Here is an 8,359-nt window from a genome sequence, read left to right as displayed (position 1 = left end):
CATTAGAGTCAATGCGTATTGCCCAGAATGTGGAATTACTCATTTGATTCCCGATTTCCCTAAAAACCCGAGCAAAGGAGCAAAAACCACTTTGAACCTGTTGGAAACAGTACCTTCTAGTGGAGGATCGGAAAATGAAACAATCATACCTATTCAGCGGTAACACGAGCACAAGCCCAAAGAAGGACGAACGAACCCATAATAGAAGAACCAGAAACAGATGCCCAAGGTTCAGAAACGAAAAATCAGAGAAGCACTTGGACAACGAGAAAGGCGCGTAGGAAAACCAGGAAAGAACTAGAGCAAACAGCCCTATCTGATGAGTTGAAACATACAAAGAATAGATTGGAGCGGTTAGAAGATCTAGCTAGCTTAAGCTCACACACCACAACAACCATAGCACCCAGGGAAATAGCAGAGCCCAAAAGTGCAGGATCAGGAGGATCTGTAGTGGCAGACAAGGTAAACGAGGAGCTGGATGCGCTTCTAAAAGCTTATGAAGCTCGACTTAAAAAAAACCAAACCCAGGAGCAAAGGTGGATGACTTATCCATATGCAAAAATAGAAAAACAAAGGTTGGATATGTGTAAAAAGATGATCGAGATGGCTCAATCATTGATGGAAGACCCGTTGGGTAAACCGGCAAATTGTCATGACGCACCAGCTCCAACCCCTATCCAACCAACGTTAGAGAAACATGAAGAAAAAAAGGAAAGACTCACTAATGATTATGAGTCCAGAGGAGAGCCTATCATAGTGCCAAATACCACTGATGAGGCAAGTGACGGGGTCCATCCTAAAATATTGGCAGAAATGGGAAAGGACGGTAACTGTCTAGATGATCTGTGGAAGAAAATCAGGGAGGCCAACGAGGCTAATGGGATGAGTAACCACATGAATAGCATGAAAAAAGAAAAGAACATGATCTTACCTCCTATTGAATAATTTGAGGCAAGATCACAAGTGAACTTTGAGATACATTCACAAGGGGGAGACCAAGGTCTATTAGTTCAAGGCATAGCCAAAGAGACTCTTTGAGAACTTTACCCTCTTACCTGGGAGAATATGAAGCTAAGTCGGAAGTGAGAGCAATCCCATCTCAAAGACTTTCTTCTAACAAGGTGATGAATTCACAAGGATTGATTGAGTTGTTATCCACCCCGGTGGCATGCACAATCACGTTAGCAGAACTCCTAAGGTCAAGGCCAAACATGTGGACCACAGTAGGAAAATGCATAGAAAAATTTGGAGTGAAGGACCCCACCTTGAAGCTACAAGAAGGAATCAGGGAGTTGGACAGGCCTAACCTAAACACTAGGCCGGTACCATTGAATAGGGTTGGAGAATATTGTGAGGGAGAATAGGGAAACACGACGCTACCGGTAGAATTCCAAGGAGTAGTTTCCAAAGCTATTCTTGACAGTGGAGCAGGAGTTGGTATCGCCACCAAGGAAATCTGGAAAAATGGGGAAAACCAGTTTTGAGGGCTACCAGAATGAAGCTGCAGTTGGCAGATGGGTTCATGGAGAAGCCTCTAGGACTCTTAGAAAAAGTAATTGTCACTTCGTGTGGGATCAAGTATGAGCATACATTTGTAATAGTCGATTTCGATAAAAAGAACAATTATGAGATAATCTTGGGACGACCATTCATGCGACAACTGAAGATGGTCCAAGATTGGGGTTATGACTACATATACCTCAGACATGGCGAGACGACAACTAAAATACACCTGAAAGACCATAGTTACAAAGATGTAAACCAAACACCAGTGGAAGAGTTTGATTTGGCTACAAAAGCAGGATCAGAACTACCAGCATGGTTAGGGCAACCAAAAGAGCTATGGATGTGCGGAGCTTCACATTGTGGAAGCTTAAGAAAAGAGGAATGCGTCTTAGAAAGAGCAATTGAGGACAAGGAGTATATTTCGGAACCTTTCCTTGAAGATGCCTTGGAACCTCTAGAATGGGAACACATACTGGCAACATTAGATGTCTGTACCATTACCGATAGTCCAACAACAAAATTTTGCGATAATGATGGCTACGATGTGCTACCCTATTACATGGTAAGCGTTGTGCCAGAGAAAGAGACGGTAGAACCTCCAGAACAAGAAGAGTTTTACAACTCCTTTGAACAATTGGAAGTAAATGATGAGGCAGATAATGAGTGTTCAGACACCTCAAGTGAGTGTGGGAATGAGGCCGAGAATATCAAGTTTTATGATTTTGCTAATCAATACCCTAGACGCCAAGAACGCTATAGGAGGAAAAGAGCAGGAAGGAAAGCGAAAGAGAACCTGATGCCCAGGATAAAAGGTAAAACTCACTATTTGATGCTTGTAAAAGCATAGGATTGTGTGAAAGATCAAATATCAGGGAAATTCTCAGAAAATCGAAAAGAACGAACGCGAGAAGAAATAAAACAGGTAAGAAAAGTTAAAACCGAAACAAAATCACAAAAATCTGAAAAATCAAAAAAAGAAACAACAAAAGACCAAGAGTGGACCAAACTGGAGCGTAAACAGAAATACCAAGAACTGAAAAGGTCTTTGAGAGAGATATGGACTACTGAAGAAGATAGTGATGGTAAAGGGGAGTCAGAAAAGGGCAACATGAACGTACCAACACACTATCAAAATTTCACTATCCAAGATAGAAAAATTATCATGACACCACCAATCAGGGAGAGGACCAACCAAGAATCTTACGATGGGCCTGAAAATGCAAAGAGAATAGACCTCGCAAAACCAGGTGAAAAGCCTCAGCCGGTCTATATAGCTAACGATTTAGAACCTGAGGAGGAAGCACAGCTAACACAACTTCTAACGAAGTATAGAGATGTGTTCGCTTGGTCCTATAAAGACCTCAAAGGAGTTGATCCATTGATATGCCAACATACAATTCCTTTGAAATCGGATGCAAAACCTAGCAAACAACGTCCTTATACATATAATGACACATTTGCCAAATGAATCAAAGAAGAGATTGATAAACTGATGGATGTAGAGTTCATCTATAAAATTGAACATATAGATTGGGTGTCACCCATTGTGGTAGTTCCCAAGAAGAATGGAAAACTGCGGGTGTGTGTAAACCTCAAAAAGGTGAATGCAGCAACCATAAGGGATAATTATCCCTTGCCAATTACAGAACATGTCCTTGAGCGAGTGGCCGGGAAACGGGCTTATTCCTTTCTGGATGGGTTTTCAGGATACAACCAACTGGCAATAGCAAGGGAGGATCAACACAAAACAGCGTTTGCCACAGAATGGGGGATTTATGCATATCGAGTTATGCCATTTGGCTTAACAAATGCACCAGCCACTTTCCAGAGGTTAATGACTCACGCTTTCAAGGAATACCTAAGAATATTCTTAGAAATTTACATGGATGACCTGTGTGTACACTCTCTTCTGCGAGAGGAACATATTGACCATTTGAAAAAGGTCTTTGAAAAGTGCAGAACATATCGAATCTGTCTGAACCCGGAAAAGTGTGTATTTATGGTTAAGCAAGGAAGAATCATAGGACACATTGTCTCAAGAAACGGCATAACCACAGACCTAGAAAAAGTCAAAGTCATTGTAGACCTGCCTAGACCTACTAATGCAAAACAAGTGCAATCCTTCATGGGGCACTGTGGATATTATCGAAGATTCATATACATGTATGCGGTTATCGCACAACCTCTGTATCGTTTGCTAGTCAATTTCGAATGGATCAAGGAGTGTGAAACCTCATTCCAAAGGCTGAAGGAAAACCTTATATCAGCACCTGTACTAAAGGCACCAGATTGGGAAAAGATATTCCATGTGCACATTGATGCTTCAGCATATGCAATGGAAGTATTCTAGCTCAACCTGGAGACGGAACAATGGATTTTCCAGTTTGCTATGCGAGCCGACAGTTAAATAGTGCAGAAAAGAACTACACAACCACCGAGAGGGAAGGGTTAGGAATGATTTATGATGTAAAGAAATTTCAGCATTATTTGCTTGCAAACAAATTTGTGTTCTTCACAGATCATCAAGCTCTTTTATACCTAGTAAATAAACCTTGCAATACAGGGAGAATCGTACGTTGGTTTATTATATTGCTAGAATTTGACTTCACACTGGTGGTCAAAAAGGGTAAAACCCATTTGCGAGCTGATCATCTTTCAAGAATACACAACGGGGAAGCTCCTCAAGGGGTAGATGATGACATACCAGATGCTTATCTTTTCAACATTGAAATGGTAGCCAAATGGTCTCAAAAAATAGTTAGCATTCTCTCCTTCGGAAGTGAGTTTGATGATACAGGATGCAGATCCAAACAGCAAACAATTCGACAAATAAAAAACTTCCAGTTGATAGCAGGACGGCTGTATCATCTTGAATCTGACCTAATCCTACGATTATGTATAAATCCCGAAGAATTCGAGTGCTACCTTGAAGAGGCATATGTCCAGGGTTGTGCATTTCATTGTTCGACAGTGAAAACACACCAGAGACTCAAACAGCTAGGGGTTTATTGGCCAACTATGTATGCGGATACACATTCTTATGTCACCAATTGTACAGTATGCAGTGCCAAATGACCAGTGGATCATGCAACTTTGTTTCGAGTGAACATAGCACCTGCATGGAGTCAATATATCATTGACTTCATAACCACTAGAACGTTCCCTGAGAACATTACAAGAGCACGAGAAAAAGCTATAGAGCTGGAAGCTCGTGACTTTCAGTTAATTGGAAATCAACTCTATAAGCGGGGAAAGGACAATCAACTTAGAATCTGTGCAAGTGAAAGCGAATACCTGCTGATTCTAGAACATGCACATAGCGGAGTAAGTGGAGGCCATTTTTCGGGCGATAAGACAACAAAAATTATCTTAACCGCATGAATTTGGTGGCCTACATTGCACATGGATGCCGATGAGTTTGTAAAGCGTTGTGATGCATGTCAACACACCAAGGTACCAATAAAAAGATATGAGATGCCATTACGGCCAATGATGGGGGCAAGAGCATTTGCAATATGGGGCATTGATTTTGTGGGACCTATATCACCCCCTGCATATTGCACCCATACCCAATATATCATTGTGGCTACGGACTATCTCACAAAATGGGTCGAAGCCAAAGCAACACAAAAAGCTGATGCACGCACCACGTCTCAATTTTTGTATGAGAATGTTTTTGTACGTTACGGTGTCAGGAGTTTTTTGGAGCAAGGGATTGCGCATATGTACATACACAAGCATGGTGCATCGAATAAAGGATTGCCCATTTTCTAGAGCCAGGTGGTTACGTGGGGCCCACATGTGTACAGGTAGGACAGCAGGTACATAGTGCAACGATTTTCACTATTATCAATACTAGTGTGTTTTTTCTACAATAAAGAGGAGTTGGTAGCGCGTAAAAATTCTTGAGGAAGCTATCCGCGGGCCGACGACATGAGGTGAGCAGGTGCGTCAGATGGCATCTAGTGGCGTCAGGAGGGCGAACGAGGTCAATATTTGCAAGCGGATGAGGACGGACACAACGTGGGTGTTTTCTGGTGAGAGTTATGCAGAAAGGTCATCATTAGGACCACTTTTTGGGGCCACTTCACGTGGTGGCGAGATGCATTATTGGAAAAAAGCTGAGTGCCAGGTGTGCGAATGATGCAAAAAGGTGACAACTATGCACTGCGAGGTCAGTTTTTGGCCTGTTCGGGGTCCGTTTGAGGTCATCTAAAAGGCCAAGGGTGCCCAACTAATAAAGCTAAGTGTGGGAACTGAAAACAACAGAGAGAAGACCGGAAAAAACGTGGATAAGAGAGGAGGAACAGCCGCAGCTGTGTTTTTGCTCATTTTGGAGCCTGTTTTGGCCCTAAACTGCTCATCCGAGGTCGGATTTGAGCACTTTGACATTGTAGACTGGGGTTTTGGGCCGTTCTGGACACGATGGCGCTGTCCATTTTGCCAAATTCCTCACTCTTTTCCTGCCGTTTTTCTGTGTAAGTTTCTCCTATGAGCGAAGTTTCTGCTCTAGTTTGTGATTGTATCTGGTATCTTTTACCCATATTGTGTGAGCTGTTTTCCCCATTGGTGTTGGCCCAAGCTCATTTGTATCTAAACATTAGAAATTCTCCTCTTTTGAGCTGAGTTTTTGGGTGTGTGTGTGTGTGTCTGTGTGGAGTGGGCAAGTGGACAGTCTCTTTCCTCTCACTCCAGAGGTGTGTTCCCTGTCTCGGCCAGGTGTGTTGTGTAAGCCGAGTGGTGCCCCATAGTGTGTGTGTGTATCTTCCCAAGAGTGTGTGTCGGGTCGTTATAGAGGCGCTGTGTGTGTTTTCATCCCGCTCACATTCTTTTGGCGCCCCCACGGAGGATCTTCTTCGAGTACCTTCTGCTTCGAGCTTCGAGCTTCGAGCTTCGGGATTACAGGTTGCAGGTTGCAGATTACAGGTTACAGGTTACACGTTACAGGGACAGGTGATTCACACAGGTACAGGTAGTTGGAGTACAGTGATATACTAGCAGTGATGTCACTTGCAGTTGTTGTGGGTATGCATCACTTGGCGCCTATTTGAGCGCATTGTCTGTTGGATTGTACGTTACTTGTGGAAACTGCCATTGTACGCCTTTGTGGAGCCATATATGGTTTTATTTGGCAGTCCCAACCATTTTTGAGACTTGGTCTGGAAGATAGTCATTTCTGAGACTTGACTATACGCGATTTGCATTAGCTTTCGTGTGAGGGTCGATAGCGTGAGGTTTTTATTGAGCTGGGGGATTCTCAAATGTGGAGATCCTTTCGGTGATACAGGTAGCTGAAGCACCCTTTTCGTGACCTCGCCATAGGCTATGTACTAGTGAGTCCTACTTGATGCTCGGGTTCTATTGTTGACAGTTTATGCATACATAGACAGTCTATATTTTGGGTTCCTACTGCTCTACTTATGGGGAAACTCTGTCGAAATTTTCCCAAGTTATGATGGCTGGTTTTTTGGTATTTTGAGCCATTTATGTTGTTATGCTGCTGAAATTTTGGCAAAATTAGAGGTTGAGTCAGGTGTGCCTTCTTGGGAGCTGCATGGTTGGCTTTAATGGATGATCAAAATGAACCTCAATTCACTCCTTTTCATTTAACTCAGAGAATCCAGATAAATGTTCATGTGTCCAGGAAGATTTTTTTCCAGCAGCGCATAGTCTTTATGTTCGGGCCAAGAAGATTAAGGGAGATACTGGAATGTCCTTTGCCTGTTGTAATTCCGATGATCAACTATGAAAACTCATTTGATGTGCATGTGTTTGTCCTTATCTAAAGACAAGCTCCATTGAAGTTTCTGGGGATTGAGTAGTGAAAAGTTTTGGGTTCTTGCACCTATGTTCAAAGAGGTTCTTAAAGCATCATAATTTGGGTAGCCATGGCTTTCTCTTATCCGGAGTTTCATGGAAGAAGTGATGAAGATGTGGAGGACTTTCTGGAAAAGATGGAGGTTGCCTGCATTAGCAACCAGATTCATGACCCTACGCAAATGTTACGCCTTCTCCAAATTTGTTTGAAGAGTGATGCACGAGTTTGGTCCAAGGCATTTGAAGAGGAGTTGCGTGCAGCAGATCCACCTATAAGATTGAGTTGGGACAATCTAAGGCATGGATTGCAAGTGGAGTTTGTGAAGATAGAAGATCCTGACAAAGTGTGGCAAGAAGTACAAGGTTTGGTGCAGAAGGAAGGTGAGCCAGTAGATGCGTACATACGTAAGTTTTCATTGGCATGGGAGCGAATGTGCAAGGCTTTAGCACCACAGCTACCCCCGCCTGACATGATGAAGAAGGACAGGTTCTTGGCTGGTCTTTGGGAGAATATACGTTGGAGAGTGGAGCTAAAGAAGCCTAGGACATATGAGGATGCACTAGAGGTAGCAAGGAACAAAGAGTGGAAGCTGAGGAAAATGAGCCAGTTAGGGGTGGAGTCTTTGCCAATGAGGTCTGAATTTCAGCCTATAGAGTCTTTACAAGGGCGCATGTCAGGGGTTCATCATGAACCAGTAGTTCCTGTTACTACTCAGGTTATGCCAGCAGTGGTCACTACAGCAGTGCAAGATGATGGGCTAAGGCAAGACATGAGGCAAATGGTAGATTTGATGAAGAATCTCAGCCTAAACATGCTAGGTCAAGTGGGAAATAATCGAGGTCGAGGGAGGTTTGCAAATCAGCCAGGAGGTGAAGAAAGGCCTAGGAATGGTGTTGGCCAAAGCAATGGTAGGTTTTGGAGGCAGACGCCCACATGTTATAATTGTGGAGAGTTGGGTCACATCAGCCCGCAATGTGATAAGCCACCAAGGATGGGGGGAGACATGTATCCATTGCCAAGACAGGTGCTAACTAG

The sequence above is a fragment of the Adiantum capillus-veneris genome, chromosome 22 (genome assembly GCF_014529385.1).
Source record: "Adiantum capillus-veneris isolate H3 chromosome 22, ASM1452938v2, whole genome shotgun sequence".
NCBI classification, from domain to species: Eukaryota; Viridiplantae; Streptophyta; class Polypodiopsida; order Polypodiales; family Pteridaceae; genus Adiantum; species Adiantum capillus-veneris.
Note: the sequence above shows the minus strand (reverse complement) of the source record.